The 24,820-nt window shown below is 37.5% G+C and overlaps 1 protein-coding gene across 1 annotated transcript in view; it reads left to right on the top strand.

Annotated features, from left to right (window-relative positions):
• Positions 1-24,820, top strand: part of HCN4 (hyperpolarization activated cyclic nucleotide gated potassium channel 4) — a 302,556-nt gene that overhangs the window by 239,572 nt on the left and 38,164 nt on the right. The gene's annotated exons all lie outside the window — the stretch shown is intronic.

The following is a 24,820-nucleotide window of genomic DNA, read 5'->3' as shown; positions in this document are numbered from 1 at the left end:
GGGCGTGGTTTGGCCGAGCTCAAATATGGCTGCCTAGTTTGTGAGCTCCATGCAGCACCTTGACCACAATTAAAATTAGCGTCCTTAAATGTGACAATTTACAGTCTGTTCTGGGGGGTAATACCCAGGTATCCATAACACCTATTTAATAGCCGGAGACAGAGCCAGCTAAGGTCCGGAATAGATCCGGTACCGGAATACCACAGCACAGCACATCTACCTGAAAGGCCCACGCTCTGAAAGGCCCACACTGGCTCTGTTTTGAGCGCTATTGGCACATATTCGATGGAAAGTTGCCCAACATAGCCCATCATAACAGAGCAACACAGTTAGTAGCAACTGCGGAGAGTGAAGACACATACCTCGTTCCATGCGAGGCGTACGTTCCTGGGCCGCATGCGACACAATCAGCAGATTCAAGATGGTATCGACAAGTGTAAAGACGGCTTCTCCTTCCGGCTGGTTGAGAAGTTAGCGAGTCACTTCTTCAGGAGGATGATCCTTTAGAGCCAAAGGCAATACATAGTCATCCGGAAGGTATGTGATCACAAGGTGGACTATAATGCAATAATTAAATAAAATATTAAATATATTAAATTAAAATATCATTTATTTGGTGGCAATTATATGCAACGTGACAAACTATTAAAAAGTTTGATGCAGGACTTTGTCAGATGTGGTGATGCTTGAAGTTAACTTACTGTAGACAGAAGGCGACAAGCAGTAAAGAAGGCAATATCTCCATTACTCACAGGGGAGGTGTGAGGTTTATTTAGCGGCAAGCATCTTAAAGCTGCACTATCAATACCTACATTAAGACACCTCACAAATTCATCACAAATAAGTGGTTTAGCACTGAAGATGTCAACCAGGAAATCTGTGAAAGGGGATAAACTCCCCAAAACAACCAACATGAATAAATTCTTCAAGACCTCTCAAAACCATAAAACGTTAAATATAACAGATATGGAAACAAAGGTACTGGAAGAGCAGGAAACTGAATCCACACATTTGGAAGAAGAATTAACACCAGTAACAAAAGTATACCTGAAAGATCTGGCTCTACACATATATTAAAGGGACACTAAACCCAACATTTTTCTTTCATGATTCATGTAGATAATACAATTTTTAACAACGTTCCCATTTACTTCTATTATCTAATTTGCTTAATTCTTTAGATATCCTTTGCTGGAGAAATAGCAATGCACATGGGTGAGCCAATCACGCAAGGCATGCATCTATGTGAAGCCACCAATCAGCAGCTACTAAGCCTATCTAGATATGCTTTTCAGCAAAGGATATCAAGAGAATGAAGCACAATATATAATAGAAGTACATTAGAAAGTTGTTTAAAATTGCATTCTCTTTCTCAAGGAGGAAAGAAAAAGTTTGGGTTTCATGGCCCTTTAACAAATTTCAAAAAACTATGGAATAAAATTGATAATATGCATACTGCTGTGACTAACAGCCTAACTGAAATCAAGACTGAGATTGCTGACCTAGGAGGGTGGACCGATTCCCTTGACGAACACACAGATACTACAGTAGAAGATCTCAATGAAACGTCTCAGTCGGTTGTCTCCCAACATCAATTGCTTAATGAGATTCAAGAGAAAATTGAAGATCCAAAATTCTAAAAAAAACAACAACAAAAAAAATAAAACCAAAATGAGGTAAAAAAGGAAAATATTTTGCAAGACAAAGGGATAGCGTTTGCATTACACTTGCATCAAGCGTTCAACAAACCTCTGTGTCTAACTTTTCATGAGAGCAATATTGCCTTTCTTTCACTTGCAGGGATAGAGGAAACTTTACAAAATCCACTTATCAGAAGTGATATATATACTGTATATATATATTATCTTAGTGTCACTGTTTTGACCCTGACAGTTTATAAATCAGTATCTGCAACAGCAGGCTAACGTATTCCCTATTAGTTTTGCAAATCTAAGCGTTTCTCCAAGTTAACATTGCTATGAGATATTTTTCATTAGTTTTGAAGGCGCTGGTGGTTTCTGCACTTGCAGTTTTGTTTAAAGGGACAGTAAAGTCAAAATTAAACTTTAATGGTTCAAATAGAGCATGCAACTTTAAACGACTTTCCAATTTATTTCTGTTATTAAATTTGCTTTTATTTAAACTTATTAAAATAAAATGAGCTGATAGTCATTCTTCAGAAGAAGTGCCAGTGAAACATGCGTCAGGGGAGCCTCCAATGGAGTTTATCTCCATGTTTTAAATTGCTTGTCTAACAGCCTATAACCTCATACTTAGCAGTGGTTTTGTAATTTACAGATAGATAAAAGTAAATTCAGCTCCCGGATTGAAGGAGTTTAGTTGTTAGCATAGATTCATTTGAATCACCTATGTGACTGATTTAGCTCACAGAATCCCAGTATACAGCACCATATCACCTCTGCACCAGATTATTCTAACTAGGCTGAGACAATGTGTCTTTAATATGGTTTGAATGGCAATTGTGTGTATGAATTGTAATGACTATCCCCACATTTTCTTTAAATATGTTTAAATAAAAGCTATGTTTTACTTTTAGTGATAATATAATTTAGCTATACTCTTTCAAATTTAAAGGTGTAAACAACGTTCTTTTGTCAAGCTCTTTTTGACTTGGTTATCATTAATTATTTAGCAGTCATTACACAATGTTAACAAACTAGAAAAATAAACTCAGATATCATGGACTTAAATGCAATGTCTGGCAAACTGTGCTCTGCAATCTGCACCTTCAATAGTTCTCTCCTCAGCCCTCTCCAGTCCTCCAGCATAGACCAACTAGCAAATATTGTAGCCATGGGGCTAAAGAATTTGATTATTAGAAATACCAGTCTCTGCAGCCTGTTCAGAGCAAGCCATGTGGCATAATCTATCAAGATCTCTACCTCCGGTAGTTTGTCCATCTGTTCTCCGCGGCTAGACTTCATACTTAAAGCTATACGCAGTTCAGGCACCGCCAACTCTTTTGTGACTGTCACCCATCAGGTCTCAGTCTCCTCTTCCTCTTCAGGTAAGTTCTCGGCAAGCTCCATATTAAGGTGAAGTAACATTAAACTTGTAGAGGGTGTCAGGACCTCCCCATCGTTATTGGGGCTGCACTCTCCAGAATATATCTGCGGAGGTGATAGTGCTGGTGACCTAGTTATCATGCTGGAGCTGTCAGCAATGCAAGTAGCAACATCAAGGGCCATTGTGACATCCAGTTCAACTGTTTCCAAGTACAGAGGTAAAGGTTTGAGTGCTGCAAGTATGCTTACTGCTAAATACGCCATATTTGGGGTAAAAATTGAGTAATAACAGCTTTTTAAGACTACCACTGTCTTTTCTGCCTCAAACTTAGACAATGGTTCTAGTGTATATAGGCCTCCCTCAAGGAGAGGGGGTTTAAGGCTCAGGGTAGTGGTAGAGTGGCTACCAGTCATCTATAAAGGTATCAAACTGCTCCACCTGATATCAGGGACATATTGTTATCAATATAAAATATAGATGCCTTTTAAAACAGAAGATATTCATTAGATTGAAAGGGCAGCTACAGGAGCCAGTGTATTATGCGACCGGCATCATTGCTGCCACCGGAAGTCCCCCCGTTACAAAATATTTAATGTGATTCTCTACTATAGACTCTGTGGTGCACACAGTTCAACTGTTCTGCATGAGAATATTTCCCCTAAAGTATCTATCACCAACTAAAAGCTGGGGAATAACCTCACTCATTGAGCAATGATTCCACTTGGTTTGGAAGTAAAGCTACAATGGTCTTATGTGGAATCTACAAAAAGATAAAATACACTTCTGTTGGAAATACATTTAACCAGAAACTCATTCAGATAACTGAACCTTTGCCAGAAACTCTGTGGCTAGCATAAAGGGAACAATCATAAAGTACAAATGGAGATATTTAGCAGCCAATTTTAGCAACTTGAAATGATCTGTATTAAGTAGAACATAAAGGCACGCATCCTTCAGATCTACAAAACGACTCATGAAATGACTGAATATAGAGAGAGATTAAAGCAAATCCTTTAAAACAAAACTGTTTACTCAAGGGTCAACTAAATGTGAAAGCCATATTTGTAGAAAAAAATCATAACCTGCCTCCCATAGGATTCCTTGGGGCTGAATTCCAGGAAAGCGTTTTCAACAACCAAGAACACATTCTCTGAGAAAACACATCTTTTCTGTTCTTAGAAAAAAATAGCTCTTACTATCTACATTCTGTTTAATAGCAGATTCCAGGGCAGGTCAAAAAAAAAAAGAAGAAGAGTTTTCTCTCCAAGGAAATGTACAAAAAAAAATATAAGTCTGCCAAAAAAAGGTAGTGAACTGAAAAGTCAAACTCAGGATTCACTTCACAAAAATAACATAATAAAACTTGGTGGAAATTGGCTTGCCTGAAATTTGGTCATTAAATCAGACTGAATAATTAATTTATTTTATAAGTCTAGTAATACTCTTCCCATATGAGAATGAAAGGGGGAAAGGAAAGGGAAAACAAGATGAAAAGACTATGAAATCGGAAAATAGAATGGAGGGAAATGGTGAATCAGTGTTGTATAGATGGGATGTCAGATGATGTATATGAAGGAGGGGAAATGGAGGGCAACAGTGTTTTACCATATGATTCCACCATCCCTGATGTGTCTAGCCACATTACAGTTGTCTTTAATCTTCTGTAAATTCCACTATGCTCTGTGCCAAACTGAAGGTTCCACACTACCCACTGATCTGCAGCACATCCTATGACGGTAAAGAGGTGATTAAAATACAAATTGATTCTTCAAATAAACTCACTCAAAAGTCATGCTTACCTATAAATCACTTCTTAAAGTGGTGTGAAGAATCGGTGGTAAGGTGTTAGCCGGTGGATAAGAAGAAAACAAATTATTTTGAGAACAAAAATGAATGAAGAAGTGATACCTTTAATTGCAGATTTAATTGCAAAGCCGTTAAGATCTGTTTTTCAGACAGCATTTTTAACAAATTATTACAAAATATGTAAATGCATTTATCAGAATCCAAAATACATGATGCAAAAACATAATTTATGGTTACCTGATAAATTAATTTCTTTCTTGGTGGGTCCATGACCCATTACTCATGGAAATGACCTCTGCCACTTGGAGGAGGCAAAGATTCCCAATCCCTTAGAGCTCTATATAACACATCTGAAAGTTAGTCTGATGTATAGCCAAGCAAAAAGAGGTAGGAAAATAAAAAAGAGCAATAAAATATAGGAGCTGGGAAAAAGATGTGCCATAAAAAGAAATTAATCAGGTAAGCATAAATTATGTTTTCTTTCATAAAGTTGGTAAAGAGTCCACGATCCATTACTCCTGGAAACCAATACCAAAGCTGTGGAGAGTCCACGAGTAATGAAAAAAAGTAGGGTGGATTAAAAAACATATTTATTTCCATAAGGAAACTATATCCAAAACCCTCCAAATAAAAGAGATTATGTAAAAAAGAACACATAAAATAACCATTAGGCAAAATAATGCTAAAACCATTGCATGAAGAACTTTGTGCCAAAAGCTGCCACCAAAAAAGCAAACAATGGAAGAAAATAAAGACAAAGAAACAAGAAAAACTAAGAGGTTGCTAGCCAAAATAGGTCAACAGAAGTGTCATTCCAGAAATCCAAGAAGAGAGAACTGAACAGGGAAAATAAACAGAAAAAAAACTATTAAGATTGAGGTTATCCCAACTCCAAGCATGTCAATTAAAACATAAGCTCCAAGCAAAAAACATGAGAAAGCACTTGCTCTCAGACTGAATAAAATCAGGAAAGTGAACAAACCAAAGTTTGTCTGAAAATGTCAGTAGCCCCAACATAGAACTACAAGGCTCCCCAAACCACCGTATCCTAAAAAAGAAAAAGATAAGGAGAGAACAGAAAGCTCAGAAACTCTTCTAACAAAAGAGATGGCCAAAAGACACAAAAACTTACAAAAAAGAAAGCTTAAAAGACTAACCTATGCATGAGCTTAAATGAAGGCACCTACAAAACATCAACACCAAACCCAGACCTCAAGGTGGAGAGATTGGTATAGCAAGCTGAATATGGGCCAAAAACCTGAATAAAAAAAACCATGAAAATAAGAACGATAAGCAATCTTCCTAATGAAAAAACCCCGAAAAAGAACAAAAAACTGTCCTTTCAATAGACTTGGAGATAATCCCTTATCCAATCCAAACTGCACAAAAAAATTAAGAAACAATCTACCCTGATGATTGAAATAAGCCATTAAAAAACATTGGCTGATAGAAACAGGAAATAGAAAGTAGAGGCCAACTCTGAAAAGTCCTGTAAAAAGTATAGAGTTCAAGAATATTTACTGGCAAGCTTCCTTCCCAAGGAGCTCAAACCCCTTGTACTCTCAGAGAATCCCAGAGAGCCCCCATCTAAAGAAACCATTGTCTAAGAAGGACAAGCAAAAGAAAACTTCTGCAAAATGAGGCAATGATTCAGCCACCAAAACAGGTACAGACCGATTTTGAAAATCAGACCAAAATTACAAAGAAAGCAGAGAAAGTTCCCTGCATCACAGGCAATGCAAACAAAGCTGAGAAAGATCTCACACAAAAAAACAAAAAACAGAGAAGCATTAGATGCTACAACGACAAATCCAAATACCCCAATACAAAAAACAGCAGAGGGAATAGAAGACACTGAAGAATTAAGCCAGCTAAAACTTACTTCAGCCTTCTGTAATCAGACAAAGAAAATCTCATGGTTATTGAATCCAAATGATACACCAGAAAGGAACCTTTATCTGAAGAATTAAAGAACACCTTGGAAAAAAGATCTTCCAACCATGATGTTGAAGAAATAACAATAAACTGGTGAAGAAAGAATCTTTTAAATAAAAAGATTAGAACCAGACAAAGACACTCTACAACACCCTGAGTTCTGAAGAGGCAAAAGGGCACCCAGAATCTAGAAAACATTCTAGGAACTGAAGCAAATGATAAAGCAATAAACTGCAAATGATTGTTCAAAAAAGTAGATCTCAGAATGATAATGTTCCTAATGAAAAGAAAAATACAAATAAATATCCCTTATTGCAACAATAGAGCTGGAATAACCACAAGCAAATTTAGAAATAGTGGAGGATGGCCTGGATATTTAGTTCAATCCAAACAGAACTTGGCTTCTAGATAAAGGCAGATAAAACTAATTTCTTACAGAAAAAAACAGCTTATAGGTCCTAAAGGAACTAAAATGATTAGAAGCTTAGAAATACCCCTGGACAATTGTCCTGAAACCTCCAGAAACAGAGACATAACAAGAATCCAAACAATGTCTTTCCCAGAAAGGAAGGAGATAAAAGTCTAGATTAAAAACACAACAATAGCAGACCCTCCATAACATTCTTAAAAAAGGCCTGTCAATGATATATTTCTTACAATAATATAAATAATGACAGAAACAGCAACACAAATAAAAGGAATAGCACAATAAAAAAATTTAAAAAGTCAAGAAAATCCTACTAACAGATTCAACAAAAAAACTATTCAGAAAGGCTATAAAACTGAAACAGCAGAAACAAAATAAACAATCTACTTAGAGATTATAAAATTACTCCAATCTTAAATACAAATAGAACACTAAACCAAAGTGAAATGGCCCCATTATTTTAAGGGATACATATCCCAAAGTACAATAAACAAACAACTAAATTACGAGTTTTGCGGTAAGAGCTGCTCGGTGCTAACTTGCAAGTTATTGTCACCGCTCACCTCCCTACAGCGCTGCTATTACAGGTTATCATAAACCCGGCGTTAGCAGGCAATAAGTGAGCGTTGAACAAAATTTAGCTCCATACCGCACTCCAATACCAGCGCTGCTTTGAGCTGGTTTTTATGTGCTCATGCACAATTTCCCCATAGACATCAATGGGGAGAGCCGGCTAAAAAAAAGCCTAACACCTGCAATAAAGGAGCGTAAAGCTCCGTAACGCAGCCCCACTGATTCCTATGGGGAAAGAAAAGTTATGTTTACACCTAACACCCTAACATAAACCCAGAGTCTAAACACCCCTAATCTGCCGCCCCCGACATTGCTGACACCTACATTACACTTATTAACCCCTAATCTTCCATCCCCGACATCGCAGCCACCTACATTACAGTTATTAACCCCTAATCTTCCGCCCCCAACGTCGCCGCCACCTACATTACAGTTATTAACCCGAAATCTTCCGCCCTCAATGTTGTTGTCACTATACTAAAGTTATTAACCCCTAACCCCACTAACTTGAATATATTGAAAATAAATCTTAATAAAATTACTATCATTAACTAAATTATTCCTATTTAAAACTAAATACTTACCTGTAAAATAAAACATAAGATAGCTACAATATAACTAATAATTACATTGTAGCTATCTTAGGTTTTATTTTTTATTTCACAGGCAAGTTTGTATTTATTTTAACGGCTAGATTACGAGTTTTGCGTTATGAGTAAAAAAGCAGCGTTAAGCCTCATATCGCTGCTTTTTTACAACCGCTGCTATTATGAGTCTTGTAGGTACACTTTTTTGGCCGTACCGCAAATGAACTTACGAAATTTGCGTAAAGTCTTTTTTCAATGGGATTTCCATTGCGCCGGTATTACAATTTTTTTCTTTAGGCCAAAAAGTGAGCGGTACAGCCTACCCCACAAGATTCGTAACACATTTTAAAATCAGTAGTTATGAGTTTTACACTACAAAGCCGTAGCATAAAATTCATAAATTAAGTGCTAAAATGTACACTAAAACCGATAAACTACCTATTAACCCCTAAACCGCCGTACTCCCACCTCACAAACACTAGTTAAATATTATTAACCCCTAATCTACTGTCCCTAACATCGCCGCCACCTACCTACATTTATTAACCCCTAATCTGCCACCCCCAACGTCGCCGCCACTATACTAAAGTTATTAACCCCTAAACCTAAGTCTAAACCTAACCCTAACACCCCCTAACTTAAATATAATTAAAATAAATCTAAATAAAAATTCATATAATTAACTAAATAATTCCTATTTAAAACTAAATACTTACCTATAAAATAAAACCTAAGCTAGCTACAATATAACTAATAGTTACATTGTATCTAGTTTAGGGTTTATTTTTATTTTACAGGCAAGTTTGTATTTATTTTAACTAGGTAGAATAGTTAGTAAATAGTTATTAACTATTTAATAACTACCTAGCTAAAATAAATACAAACTTACCAGTAAAATAAAACCTAACCTGTCTTACACTAACACCTAATCTTATAGTACAATTAAATCAATTACCAAAATTAAATACAATTACCTAAATTAAATACAAATACCTAAATTACCACAAAAAACACACTAAATTACACAAAATAAAAACTAATTACATGATATTTAAACTAATTACACCTAATCTAATAGCCATATCAAAATAAAAAAGCCCCCTCAAAATAAAAAAAACCCCAAAAGTCTTCATCCAGATGGCATCTTCTATCTTCATGCATCCGGCGCGGAGCGGGATCATCTTCAAGACTCCCGACGAATGAAGGTTCCTTTAAGTGACATAATCCAAGATGGCGTCCCTTAGATTCCGATTGGCTGATAGAATTCTATCAGCCAATCGGAATTAAGGTTGAAAAAATCCTATTGGCTGATGCAATCAGCCAATAGGATTGAACTTCTTTCCTATTGGCTGATCCAATCAGCCAATAGGATTGAGCTTGCATTCTATTGGCTGTTCCAATCAGCCAATAGAATGCGAGCTCAATCCTATTGGCTGATTGCATCAGCCAATAGGATATTTTCAACCTTAATTCTGATTGGCTGATAGAATTCTATCAGCCAATCGGAATCAAAGGGATGCCATCTTGGATGACGTCACTTAAAGGAATCTTCATTCGTCGAGAGTCATCGGAAGAAGAGGATTCTCCGCGCCGGATGTCTTGAAGATGGACCCGCTCCATGCCGGATGGATGAAGATAGAAGATGCCGTCTGGATGAAGACTTCTGCCCGTCTGGAGGACTGAGGACTTCTTGCCGCTTCGTTGAAGATGGATGTCGGCTCTTCAAAACTGTAAGTGGATCTTCAGGGGTTAGTGTTAGGTTTTTTTAAGGGTTTATTGGGTGGGTTTTAGTTTTAGATTAGGGTTTGGGCAGCATTAGAGCTAAATGCCCTTTTAAGGGCAAAGCCCATACAAATGCCCTTTTCAGGGCAATGGGGAGCTTAGGTTTTTTTAGTTAGGGGGGTTGGTTGTGTGGGTGGTGGGTTTAACTGTTGGGGGGGGTATTTGTATTTTTTTTTACAGGTAAAAGAGCTGATTTCTTTGGGGGCAATGCCCCACAAAAGGCCCTTTTAAGGGCTATTGGTAGTTTAGTTTAGGCTAGGGTTTTTTTTTATTTTGGGGGGGCTTTTTTATTTTGATAGGGCTATTAGATTAGGTGTAATTAGTTTAAATATCTTGTAATTTGTTTTTATTTTGTGTAATTTAGGTATTTGTATTTTATTTAGGTATTTGTATTTAATTTAGGTAATTGATTTAATTGTACTATAAGGTTAGGTGTTTGTGTAAGACAGGTTAGGTTTTATTATACAGGTAAATTTGTATTTACTTTAGCTAGGTAGTTAGTAAATAGTTAATAACTATTTAGTAACTATTCTACCTAGTTAAAATAAATACAAACTTGCCTGTAAAATAAAAATAAACCTTAAGCTAGATACAATGTAACTATTAGTTATATTGTAGCTAGCTTAGGGTTTATTTTATAGGTAAGTATTTAGTTTTAAATAGGAATTATTTAGTTAATTATATGAATTTTTATTTAGATTTATTTTAATTATATTTAAAGGGAAAGTCTACCATAGAAATGTTATTGTTTTAAAAGATAGATAATCCCTTTATTACCCATTCCCCAGTTTTGCATAACCAACACAGTTATATTAATATAAGGCTAGATTACGAGTTGTGCTTTAGGGTAAAAAAGCAGCGTTAAGAGGTCCTAACGCTGCTTTTCTATGCCCACTGGTATTACGAGTCTTGAAGGTTTAGGGGCACCGCACACTTTTTTGGCCTTACCGCAAAACGACTTACGTAAACTTCGTAAAGTCTTTTTTCTATTGGACTTCCATATCGCCGGTATTACAAATCTGTCCTGGGAGGCCAAAAAGTGAGCAGTACACCCTACCCTGTCAAGATCCCTAACACATTCTAAAGTCAGTAGTTAAGATTTTTATGGTACAACGCCGTACACTAACACCCATAAGCTACCTATTAACCCCTAAACCGAGGCCCTCCCGCATCGCAAATACTAAAATAAAAATGTTAACCCCTAATCTGCCGCTCCGGACACCGCCGCCACCTACATTATATTTATGAACCCCTAAATCTGCTGACCACAACATCGCAGACACCTACATTATATTTATTAACCCCTAATCTGCCGCCCCCAATCTACACTTATTAACCCCTAATCTGCCGCCCCCAACGTCATTGCCACTATAATAAACATATTAAACCCTAAACCGCTGCACTCCCGCCTCACAAACATTAGTTAAATATTATTAACCCCTAATCTGACGTCCCTAACATCGCCACCACCTACCTACATTTATTAACCCCTAATCTTCCGCCCCCAACGTCACCGCCACTATATTAAAGTTATTAACCCCTAAACCTAAGTCTAAACCTAACACCCCCTAACTTAACTATAATTTAAATAAATCTAAATAAAATTACTATAATTAACTAAATTATTCCTATTTAAAACTAAATACTTACCTATAAAATAAACCCTAAACTAGCTACAATATAACTAATAGTTACATTGTATCTAGTTTAGGATTTATTTTTATTTTACAGGCAAGTTTGTATTTTAACTAGGTAGAATAGTTATTAAATCGTTATTAACTATTTAATAACTACCTAGCTAAAATAAATACAAATTTACCTGTAAAATAAAACCTAACCTAAATTACATTAACACCTAACATTACACTATAATTAAATAAATTAAATTAAATACAATTACCTAAATTAATTTAAATTAGCTAAAGTACAAAAAACCCCACTAAATTACAGAAAATAATAAACAAATTACAGAAATTTAAATTACACCTAATCTAATAGCCCTATTAAAATAAAAAAGCCCCCCAAAATAAAATAAAAACCTAGCCTAAACTAAACTACCAATAGCCCTTAAAGGGACCTTTTGCGGGGCATTGCCCCAAAGTAATCAGCTCTTTTACCTGTAAAAAAAAAATACAAACAACCCCCCAACAGTAAAACCCACCACCCACACAACCAACCCCTCAAATAATATACTATATAAAAAAACATTTGTCCTGAAAAGGGCATTTGGATGGGCATTGCCCTTAAAAGGGCAGTTAGCTCTTTTGCCGCCCAAACCCTAATCTAAAAAATAAAACCCACCCAATACACCCTTAAAAAAACCTAACACTAACCCCCTGAAGATCGAATTACCTGGAGACGTCTTCATCCAAGTCGGGTGAAGTGGTCCTCCAGACGGGTAGAAGTCTTCATCCAGACGACATCTTCTATCTTCATCCATCCAGCGCGGAGCGGGTCCATTTTCAAGACATCCAACTTGGAGCATCCTCTTCTGGTGTCGACTAAAACAGAATGAAGGTACCTTTAAGTGACGTCATCCAATATGATGTCCCTTAGATTCCGATTGGCTGATAGAATTCTATCAGCCAATCGGAATTAAGGTAGAAAAATCCTATTGGCTGATTGGAACAGCCAATATAATGCAAGCTCAATCCTATTGGCTGATTGGATCAGCCAATAGGATTGAACTTCAATCCTAATGGCTGATTGCATCAGCCAATAGGATTTTTTCTACCTTAATTCCGATTGGCTGATAGAATTCTATCAGCCAATCGGAATCTGGATGAAGACTTCTGCCCGTCTGGAGGACCACTTCTGCCCGGCTTGGATGAAGACTTCTGCCCGTCTAGAGGACCACTTCTGCCCGGCTTGGATGAAGACTTCTGCCCGTCTAGAGGACCACTTCTGCCCGGCTTGGATGAAGACGTCTCATGGTAAGTCGATCTTCAGGGGGTTAGTGTTAGGTTTTTTTAAGGTTGTATTGGGTGAGTTTTATTTTTTAGATTAGGGTTTGGGCAGCAAAAGAGCTAACTGTCCTTTTAAGGGCAATACCCATCCAAATGCCCTTTTCAGGGCAATGGGGAGCTTAGGTTTTTTTAGATAGTATTTTATTTGGGGGGTTGGTTGTGTGAGTGGTGGGTTTTACTGTTGGGGGGGTTGTTTGTATTTTTTTTCACAGGTAAAAGAGCTGATTACTTTGGGGCAATGCCCCACAAAAGGCCCTTTTTTTAAGGGCTATTGGTAATTTAGTTTAGGCTAGGTTTTTTTTATTTTGGGTTTTTTTTTATTTTAATAGGGCTATTAGATTAGGTGTAATTAGTTTAAATTTCTGTAATTTGTTTATTATTTTCTGTAATTTAGTGTTTGTTTTTTTGTACTTTAGCTAATTTAATTTAATTTAGGTAGCTGTATTTAATTTAGTTAATTTATTTAATTATAGTGTAGTGTTAGGTGTTTATTTTAGCTAGGTAGTTATTAAATAGTTAATAACTATTTAATAACTATTCTGCCTAGTTAAAATAAATACAAACTTGCCTGTAAAATAAAAATAAAACCTAAGATAGATACAATGTAACTATTAGTTATATTGTAGCTAGCTTAGGGTTTATGTTATAGGCAAGTATTTAGTTTTAAATAGGAATAATTTAGTTAATGATAGGAATATTTATTTATATTTATTTAAATTATATTTAAGTTAGTGGGTGTTAGGTTTAGGGTTAGACTTAGGTTTAGTGGTTAATAACTTTAATATAGTGGCGGCGACGTTGGGGGCGGCAGATTAGGGGTTAATAAATGTAGGTAGGTGGCGGCGATGTTAGGGACGTCAGATTAGGGGTTAATAATATTTAACTAATGTTTGCTATGTGGGAGTGCGGCGGTGTAGGGGTTAATATGTTTATTATAGTGGCGGTGACATTGGGGGTGGCAGATTAGGGGTTAATAAGTTTAGGTAGGTGGCGGCGATGTTGGGGGCAGCAGATTAGGGGTTCATAAGTATAATGCAGGTATCGGCGATGTCGGGGGCGGCAGATTAGGGGTTAATAAGTGTAAGCTTAGGGGTGTTTAGACTCGGGGTTCATGTTAGGGTGTTAGGTGTAAACATAAATTTTATTTACCCATAGGAATCAATGGGGCTGCGTTACTTCGTTTTACGCTGCTTTTTTGCAGGTGTTAGACTCTTTTTTCAGCCGGCTCTCCCCGTTGATTCCTATGGGGAAATCGTGCACGAGCACGTACGACCAGCTCACCGCTGACTTAAGCAGCGCTGGTATTGGAGTGCGGTAATGAGCAAAATTTTGCTCAACGCTCACTTCCTGTCTTTTAACGACGGGTTTCTGAAAACTCGTAATACCAGCGCAGTAGGTAAGTGAGCGGTGAGAGAAAACTGCTCGTTAGCACCGCATAGCCTCTACGCAAAACTCGTAATCTAGGTGATACTTTTTACCTCTGTGATTACCTTGTATCTAGGAACCTTCTTCCAGCCCCCTGATCACATGACTGTGACTGTTTATTATCTATTGTCTTTAGCATTGTTTTGTGCTAAATCTTAAATAACCCCCTGTGCCTGAACACATTGTTATCTATATGGCCCACATGTACTTTCTGTCTCTTTGTGTTGAAAAGAGATTTAAAAAGCATGTGATAAGAGGCAGCCCTCAAAGGCTTAGAAATTAGCATATGAGTCTACCTATCTGAATAATGAAATTATATCTATTTATACTAGACTGTCCCTTTAAGTTAGGGGGTGTTAGGGTTAGGTATAGACTTAGGTTTTGGGGTTAATAACTTTAGTATAGTGGCGGGGACGTTGGGGGCAGCAGATTAGGGGTTAATAAATGTAGGTAGGTGGCGATGGTAGGGACAGCTGATTAGGGGTTAATAATATTTAACTAGTGTTTGCGAAGCAGGAGTACGGCGGTTTAGGGGTTAATATGTTTATTATAGGGGCGGCGATGTCCAGAGCGGTAGATTAGGGGTTAATAATTTTATTTTAGTGTTTGCGATGTGGGAGAGCCTTGGTTTAGGGGTTAATAGGTAGTTTATGGGTGTTAGTGTACTTTTCAGCACTTTAGTTATGACTTTTATGTTACGGCGTTGTAGCATAAAACCCATAACTACTTACTTTCAGTTTATGGTATGGATCTTGACGGTATAGGCTGTACTGCTCACTTTTTGGCCTCCCAGGCAGACTCGTAATACCAGCACTAAGGAAGTCCCATTGAAAATAGGAAATTTATGCTTACCTGATAAATTGATTTCTTCTACGATACGACAAGTCCACGGATTCATCCTTACTTGTGGGATATTATCCTCCAGCTAACAGGAAGTGGCAAAGAGCACCACAGCAGAGCTGTATATATAGCTCCTCCCTTCTCTCCACCCCCAGTCATTCGACCGAAGGTATAGGAAGAGAAAAGAAAAGCTAAAAGGTGCAGAGGTGACTGAAGTTTTGAAATAAAATAAATTCTGTCTTAAAAAAAAGGGCATGCCGTGGACTCGTCGTATCGTAGAAGAAATCAATTTATCAGGTAAGCATAAATTTCCTTTTTTTCTACAAGATACCAAGGGTCCACGGATTAATCCTTACTTGTGGGATACAATACCAAAGCAACAGGACACGGATGAACGGGAGGGACAAGACAGATACCTAAACAGAAGGCACCACTGCTTGAATAACTTTTCTCCCAAAAATAGCCTCAGAAGAAGCAAAAGTATAAAATTAGTAAAATTTGGAAAAAGTATGAAGGGAGGACCAAGCCGCAGCCTTACAAAAGCAGAAGCATTGTTTTTTAAAGCCCATGTGGAAGCCACAGCTCTAGTAGAATGAGCCGTAACTTTTTCAGGGGGCTGCTGTCCAGCAGTCTCGTATGCCAGGCGGATGATGCTTTTCAGCCAAAAAGAAAGAGAGGTAGCCGTAGCTTTTTGACCCCTACGTTTTCCAGAATAAACAACAAATAGAGAAGATGTTTGATAGAAATCCTTGGTCGCTTGTAAGTAAAACTTCAAGGCCCGAACCACGTCCAAGTTATGTAACAGACGTTCCTTTTTAGAAGAAGGATTAGGACACAAAGAAGGAACAACAATTTCCTTATTAATATTTGAAACAACCTTAGGAAGGAATCCAGGTTTAGTACACAAAACCACCTTATCAGAATGGAATATAAGATAAGGCGATTCACATTGAAACGCAGAAAGCTCATAAACTCTTCGAGCAGAAGAGATAGCAACTAAAAACAAAACTTTCCAAGATAAAAGCTTAATATCTATGGAATGCATGGGTTCAAATGGAACCCCTTGAAGAACATTGAGAACTAAATTCAAACTCCATGGCGGAGCAATAGGTTTAAACACAGGCTATTTCTGATTAAAGCCTGACAAAAAGACTGAACGTCTGGGACATCCGCCAGACGCTTGTGTAGTAAAATTGACAAAGCAGAAATTTGTCCCTTTAAGGAACTAGCTGATAATCCCTTCTCCAATCCTTCTTGGAGAAAGGACAAAATCCTAGGAATCCTAACCCTACTCCATGAGTAGCCCTTGGATTCGCACCAATAAAGATATTTATGCCATATCTTATGGTAAATCTTTCTAGTGACAGGCTTACAAGCCTGAATCAAAGTATCAATGACCGACTCAGAGAATCCCCGCTTAGATAAAATCAAGCGTTCAATCTCCAGGCAGTCAGCTGCAGAGAATTTAGATTTGGATGTTGGAACGGACCCTGAATGAGAAGGTCCTGTCTCAACGGAAGTTTCCACGGTGGCAGAGAGGACATGTCCACTAGATCCACATACCAAGTCCTACGTGGCCATGCAGGCGCTATTAGGATTACCAAAGCTCTCTCCTGTTTGATTCTTGCAATCCTACGAGGCAGGAGAGGAAATGGTGGAAACACATAAGCCAGGTTGAATGACCAAGGTACTGCTAGAGCATCTATCAGTACAGCTTGGGGATCTTTTGACCTGGACCCGTAATGAGGAAGTTTGGCATTCTGACAAGATGCCATCAGATCCAATTCGGTGTGCCCCATTCGGTGTGACCTCAGGATGGAGTTCCCACTCCCCCGGATGAAAAGTCTGATGACTTAGAAAATCCGTTTCCCAGTTCTCTACTCCTGGGATATAGATTGCTGATAGATGGCAATAGTGAGCCTCCGTCTATCGGATTATCTTTGTTCCCCCTTGATGATTGATATATGCTACAGTCGTGATATTGTCCGACTGGAATCTTATGAATTTGGCCAAAGCCAACTGAGGCCACGCCTGAAGCGCGTTGGCAAGCAAGGGGCATATTAAACCTCCTAAATGAGTAATGTAACACAAAACCGTTATGAAAAAAACATAGACAAACCTCTGCACCTCGCCACAGCTCTGCTGTGGTGCCTACCTGCCCCCAGGGATCTGACAAACGTCTCAATATCACTCCGGTAGACAATATCTCAGTTTGGGCCCAACCGAAGCTGAAGTTTGCTGCCTTCTTGACAAAATCAACTGCGCATCTGAAGCGTGAAAATTAGGCCCCGCCCATCATATACGATGTACTCTCAGCCTAAACAACCACATGTAAAGCGGTGTAGAACTAGCCATGTGGATAAGCATTTCTAAATTGTATGATTATAGCCATGTGAACCCCCAGCACAATGTACAAACACCAGTTATATTGAACCGTTTTGCAATTAAAAAAACGTTATGCTGCCCCAGTGTCTAAACCATGCTGCCATAATTTCTTGCTGCATTTAGCCCTGATAAAAATTAAATACACAGGATTTCAGTAATACCCCTTCTTATGTCTATAGGTTTACTGCTTACCCCTTCCCTCTTTGGGACTATGTCAGCCATTTCTGAAATATCACAGTCTCTTCAGAAGTAAATGACTGAACATACCTCAATGCTTGTAGCATGAAAACGTTCCCCACACTGAAGATTTCTCTAGTATTCCTCAGCCATTCTGTGGGAACCCACATGGATCTTAGTGACATCTGCTAAGATCATCAACCTCCGGGCAGAAATCTTGTTCTATATTACTCACCGGTACCATTTAAAATAAAAAAATCTTGCTTGAAGAAAACTAAAAACTATCATTTTAACACCTCTTTCACTTTACCTCTTCCTATTACTAGTATAGGCAAAGAGAATGACTGGAGGTGGAGAGAAGGGAGGAGCTATATATACAGCTCTGCTGTGGTGCTCTTTGCCACTTCCTGTTAGCAGGAGGATAATATCCCACAAGTAAGGATGAATCCATGGACTCGTCGTATCTTGTAGAAGAAAGGACTTTTGGAAAGCTGCGGTAGTTACGTTGCGTTATGGCCAAAAAATTAATACCAGCTGTAGTGAAAAAGAGCCATAACAATGCTTTTTCACTCATACCGCAAAACTCGTAATCTAGCCGTTCGGTAGGTAAAAAAAAAAACCTTGCAGAAGGATTCAAATAATTACCTAAACGAGACCATTTCCTGGAGACCTTCTTAAAAATAGAACCAGTGACAGGGAATAAAACCTCAGGGGATTAAGCCACAGATTAAAAAAATTATAATTATAAAATTATTAACAAATAGAGAGTACAACATCCACAGTCTTAGAAATCTAAAACCCCTAAGGTAAAAAACCTCCTTAAAAAGAGAATAGACATGTTCTACTAACAAATAAAAAAAGGTTAAATTATACAGAAAATCAGAAAATATAACCCATTAACCTCAGAAGAAACTTCAGCTTCTAAAGAAACATCAGAAATAAAATAAGTAAAAGGTAAATTTGTAAAACTAACCTTTTATGTTCACATGAAGGCTTCAGAGGTGCCAGCATACTCAAAGACATCTGAAGATTTCTTTTATTTCAGGTCTTGTTGAATTTCCCTGTAAGGAACAAACAAAAGAAGCAGTTATACCCATAGAAGCAAAATTAGGCGTGATAGCATAAAACTACAGACAAGTAGAAAATGCATAAACAGAAAAATCTGCAAATAAATAAAGCTCATAAGAAGCTTGTATACCATAAACATCTTAAACAACAGCGTCCCAAGAAGGATTAGGGACAGGATCAGAAGACTCCATTATAAGGAGTAATGTGGTATAAAATTAGATATATCCCCAAGGAGACAATTATCTACGTAAGGGAAAAACAAATTTAAGGACAGAAACAGAAAACTCCATTTATGCATAAAACTTCAAAAAGTAGCTAAAGGGATAATAAAGTACAAATTAAACTTTCATGATTCAGATAGGGCTTGCAATTTTAAACAACTTTCTAATTTACATTTATCATCAAATTTGCTTTGTTCTCTTGTTATTCTTAGTTGAAAGCTAAACCTAGGTAGGCTCATATGCTAATTTCTAAGCCCTTGAAGACTGCCTCTGCATTTGACAGTTCTTTACAGCTAGAGGGTGTTAGTTCATGTGTTTCATATAGATAACACTGTGCTCATGCACAAGAAGTTATTTAAGAGTCAGTACTAATTGCCTGAAATGCAAGTCTGTCAAAAGATCTGAGGCAGTCAGCAGAAGCTTAGATACAAGGTAATTACAGAAGTAAAAAGTATATTAAAGAGAGGAATTACATTTCCTTAGAAAGCTTAATCAAAAAAAGGTGCACTAACTTTAGGATGATGTGCACCAAAGGAACCATAATTAAGGAAAATGCACCAAAGCAAGCAAACACGTGCACAAGCTCACCCACTAGCTTGCATAATTGCACCCGTGAGCACACACAAGTGCACATAGGTACCAAAAAATAAAAATGTTTGCCTTTCCAAAGGGGGCAAAAAATATAAAATAAAAACATGCCCCCCATAAAGTATATGTGCAAAAATGCTAAAAATAACTCAAGTGAGTGAGAGGTAACATAATAATGATCTGTCCAAAGGCCATATATAAACATATATAATCTTGGCCAAATATAAGGTTAATTGTGTGTTAAAAAAATAAACAGTACTTGCCAATAATACTCTCCTGCTAGAAACACAGCTACAGGAAACTATTCCAGTATGAAAACATATCAGCAGAGGACATAATATATGAGTAATCTGTATACCCAGTAGAAAGTAGCAAAAGACAAGTCCCTGCAACAGGTCAGTAACTAAAATTCTCATGGGAAAGAAAAAATGAGTCACAATCTTTACTCCTTGAAGGGACATTAAACCCAATTTTTTTTTTCTTTCATGATTCAGAAAGAACATGTAATTTTAAACAACTTTCTAATTTACTTCTATTATCTTATTTGCTTAATTCTCTTGATATTATTTGATGAAAAGAATATCTAGATATGCTCAGTAGCTTCTAATTGGTGGCTGTGAATAGATGCCTTGTGTGATTGGCTCACCCATGTGCATTGGATATCTAAAAAGGATATCTATAAAAGATATCTAAAAATGAAGCAAATTAGATAAGAGAAGTAAATTAGAATGTTGTTTAAAATTGTATTCTGTGCCTGAATCATTAAAGAAAAAATTTGAGTTTACTGTCCCTTTAACTTCCCTCTTACAAACACTGTATGCTGAGGGGAAATGGGCGTCAAACCCCCCTCAATGAATAAATAATTTGCATATCTTCACTCTTCACCTTCCTCCGGCGGAGGCCAAGATAAGACTAACTACCATAGAGATGGGAGGGATTATATAGAGCTCTTGGGGTTTGGGAATCTTTGCCTTTCCTAGTGGCAGGGAAAGTAATTCCAGAATTAATGCATTGTGGGGTCTTACCACCTTTATGAAAGAAAGTATATACAAAGCATGAACATCTATTATGTGAGAGTGGCACTGTGAAATACATGGAATGATTTCTCAGGAGTCTGTGAGGAGGCTAGCAGCTTCAAGACATTGCTTACATATTAATAATGAAAAAAGTACAGTGTAGAAAAATGTACATGTGGTGTAACCTATGTGTGAAGAGCCAGATTGTCCCCTCTGGGCTGAATAGTAGTACTTTATAGGTACTTTGTTTAATGGAACAATTTATTTGGAGGTGAGAAATCTTCACAAATATGCTTAGGTGTTTCATGTGCAGCACTGGATTAAATTTTCCCTCTTATTTTTTTAAATTTATTTAAACTCCTAAACTTGCTAAACTCCTAAAAACCTTAGGTCTTTTACTGAGTAGAAACAAGAACTACCACCCCAAGATATTGTCATCCTACAAAACATACAAAAAAATCTCTGTTCTGCAAACTTTAAAATCTGAAAAAGTTTAAGAATATCTGGGATACAATATCTCTGGGAAATATTGTCCTTTTCTCCCAGGGGACTTCAAGTTTTTTTTTCTAGCTAAGGAAGGGACTGAATAGAAATGGTTGATATATTAACCATCCTTTGGCATGACTTAAAGTGAATGTAAACTCTGCTTCATCACTCAAGTTCTGCGTGACATTGACCTTTAAATAACATGAGTTTCATTCATCATTTTACTTATCTATTCGCAGTTACCGTTATTTTCAATGTTTTTAGCTGTCCGCTGTCATTATAATCCTCCACCCGGCATTTGCTATTGCTCGTTGTCATTTTTAGCCACGATCAGCATAACCAATAACAGCGCTAACCACAGGGGGACCCAACCCCTTTGTATGTCGTCACGCGTCCGTATTGCGCTTGCGTTAGACTCCGCTTACAACATGCTTCTCAGAAGCTCGTTCACAATTCGCGCATGCGCATTTGCAAATTTCCCTGAGTTCATTTCTTATTGAAAGAATATACGGATTGCGCGATGGAGGATGAGATCCTTGCTGCGCTATCCAACGGCTATCCAACGATAGTATTCAGTGAATGTACTGATTCACTTAATACTATGTTGATTGACAGCGGAATCGTTGTTTGACGCATGCGCAGTGTGTAACTGAGACGGGAGCGCGCATTGCCACTACGTAAACAGCGGGTGGGACAGCTGTATACGTAATATTGCAGAGAATAAGGAAGTGGAGAGTGGGAGGAGCAGGTATAGTGAAAATACGATATTTAGAAATGGAGATAAAAATTAAATTAAACATTTTATTAACAAATGAAAGTGGCGGTATGATTAATATACTTATTCTCTAGATATTTATACTTTCAAAACAGTGAAAATTGACAATCACTTTAATGGGCATTTTTGTTTAACAGATTACATACCTGCAAGAGATTTTTCCATTATTCTTAAAGAAAGTGCACTTGCCCTGAGCAGATTCCCCTTAAGACTTATTTCAGAACTCCCAGCCATTCTGCATTTTGCAGGATGGTACTAGTTTGGCAGCCATGTGCTACTGTCCCTACTTAACCTCTCCATGCCCTATATATGTCCATATCACACCACGAGAATTCACCCCTGGGCCAGCCTGACTCCACTCCCACTTTCTAGGAAAATATCTGAAAATGCTAGATGATATGTTATTTTTAATATTATTGGTCCCCAAATTGTGCCAAAATGGTTTTCCCCTCAAAAAGAATTTACAAAATTATATATTTAGGAGTATTATTGAAAATCTGTGTAGATTGTATAGCCATGTAGACTATATTCACAAACTCATTATAGGCTACAGTTACACCTCAATAAGAACCAGTTTGTCCCAAACCGTATTAATTAAATTAAACAAATTATATTCACAATCAAGTCACTCAGCCACTATGTGCTAGTTTCTCATAGATCAATGACAATAACATATAGTCACACCCCACTGTGCCAGCAACACACACAGCTCTGTGATATTACCCTCTTTGGCTGCCAGTAATACACAAAGTTTAATGATGTAACCCCTTTGTGTCAGTAACACATTTGAACTCTTTTGTGCCTGCAGCATTCACAGATCAGATATAAAGCATGGCCCCTACAGCCACTCTTTATGCCCCAGTGATGCTAATATCACTTGCTCCCCTGTAGGCCCTTGGATTTTAGCTATTTCCTAATGAAGCCCAGCTCAGGTACTTTGTGCTAAAGAGTTTCTGAGATCAAATGCCTTTCCTTACCTAATAAATGATAATACTGCTGATTCTATCTTGTTAGGCTCACACGTGCTGAACCATTTTCACAGCACAACATGGAGGTACATGAAGGGGGAGGAGGAAGGAGTGATAGGTTGGCTTTTTAAGGTAATGGGGGAGCAATGGAAGAGGGTGGTGCAACCTAGGCTACACTTGCTTTTTTATTGGTTTGTGGGCAAATAGTTGTTTATCTTTACCAGTAGCTGACAGAATATCTACTCCAACCCAAGCATGGTGTCCCCATCAATACAGCACCCCTGTGGGAGTCCCATGCCCCTAAAGCGGGTCCTCCCTACACTTAAATGCAGACACCTTTATGGACTGTACACATATAAACACCCAGGCACACTCAGGGTCCCCATATACCATTATATCCAACAAACATCAGCACCTACTGCTCTGCTCACTCAGCTAGCAACTTCTTGTGCCAGTAGTGTTCATAGGAGAAGTGGTAGAGAACGTCTGGGAAGCTGAATGTAACAACAGAAAGTATTGTTATTCAAAAGAGACATAAAGATTTAGGGCCAGATTACGAGTGGAGTGCAAAATATCGCTTACACAAGTGCTTAGTGCAGTTTAAAAAATAAATAAAAAGATGCTACATTTTTTTTATTTTCAAAAAGGGACCTCACATTTTATTTGGGGGGGAATTGGGGGACATTTTAAAAATTAACCAAAGGTCTGAATTCTGGTTAATGTCTGAGTTCTAATGTTACCTTGGTAGCAATAAACAACTACTTGTAATAGCTTGTTATTCATTATGCGCCTGTAAATGGGCGAATTTGCCCATTTACTGGTGCAAGATAAATTAGTGCTCCACTTGTAATCTCTGCCCTTAATGTATAAACTATTGACTGTGATTAAAAATGCTTCCAACCTGTAAAATAAATATGTATTACAGACAGGCAGAAGAAGCAGAACTTATCTTTTAAAATGAAAAGTTAATTTTACAATGTGCATTCTCCTTAAAATTAGCCATGTATCAGTCTGTAATGTCTTAACCTAATAAATTCATAAAATGGAAACTTGATCTCTGAAGTGTTGCAAAATTTGCTGTAGAACTTCCTTTCTTGGTGTGAAAATTACAGTATATAAACTTGGTCAGCTGAGTGGTGGAATTTATCACCTTTTCTTTAATATCTTGTTTATGATTAAGTGTTTTACTTTGTGTGTGACATTCTTTAGCGCTTGTACTAGTTACATGCGTACTTTTGTAAATTTAACCATAATGCCATTATGCTACACTGTGTGCGCTTGATCATAACTATGTAGCCCATGTCTTCGGAACACATGCAGGCAGTAGTTGACCTATTCAACAGAGGGCCCTGGTTCAAAAAAAGGTTTGGGAGCCCCTTAAAGGTTACTTAGTAGTAAGCGATAGATATTACACAGTATTAGGATTCTAGGGCCTGGTGCCTCCGCCCAATGCTAGTTACGCCCCTGCATACAGGTACAACTATTATACACCAATCAAAGCATTAGTTACATGATAAAGAGTCAGCAGAATATTTGAATGATAAAGATTTATCAATGATTCAGCTTTAAAAAAAACGTGTAACGGGATTTAGCTCATTGGAATTCCCTTCATTTCATTATTGTAAAATTACTAACTTGTCCCTTTTAAGGGCACTGAGGAGCTCACTTAAACAATTTTCACATTTAGCAGATTTATAAGCCCTGGTAACAGCATCCTCGGCAGTGTTATTATTGCTGCCATCAGCAATTACCCGAAATAACTAAAAGA

This window comes from Bombina bombina, chromosome 6 (genome assembly GCF_027579735.1).
Source record: "Bombina bombina isolate aBomBom1 chromosome 6, aBomBom1.pri, whole genome shotgun sequence".
Classification (NCBI taxonomy): Eukaryota; Metazoa; Chordata; class Amphibia; order Anura; family Bombinatoridae; genus Bombina; species Bombina bombina.
The sequence above is the reverse complement of the archived record's forward strand: the minus strand, read 5'-3'. Positions and strand labels throughout refer to the sequence as shown.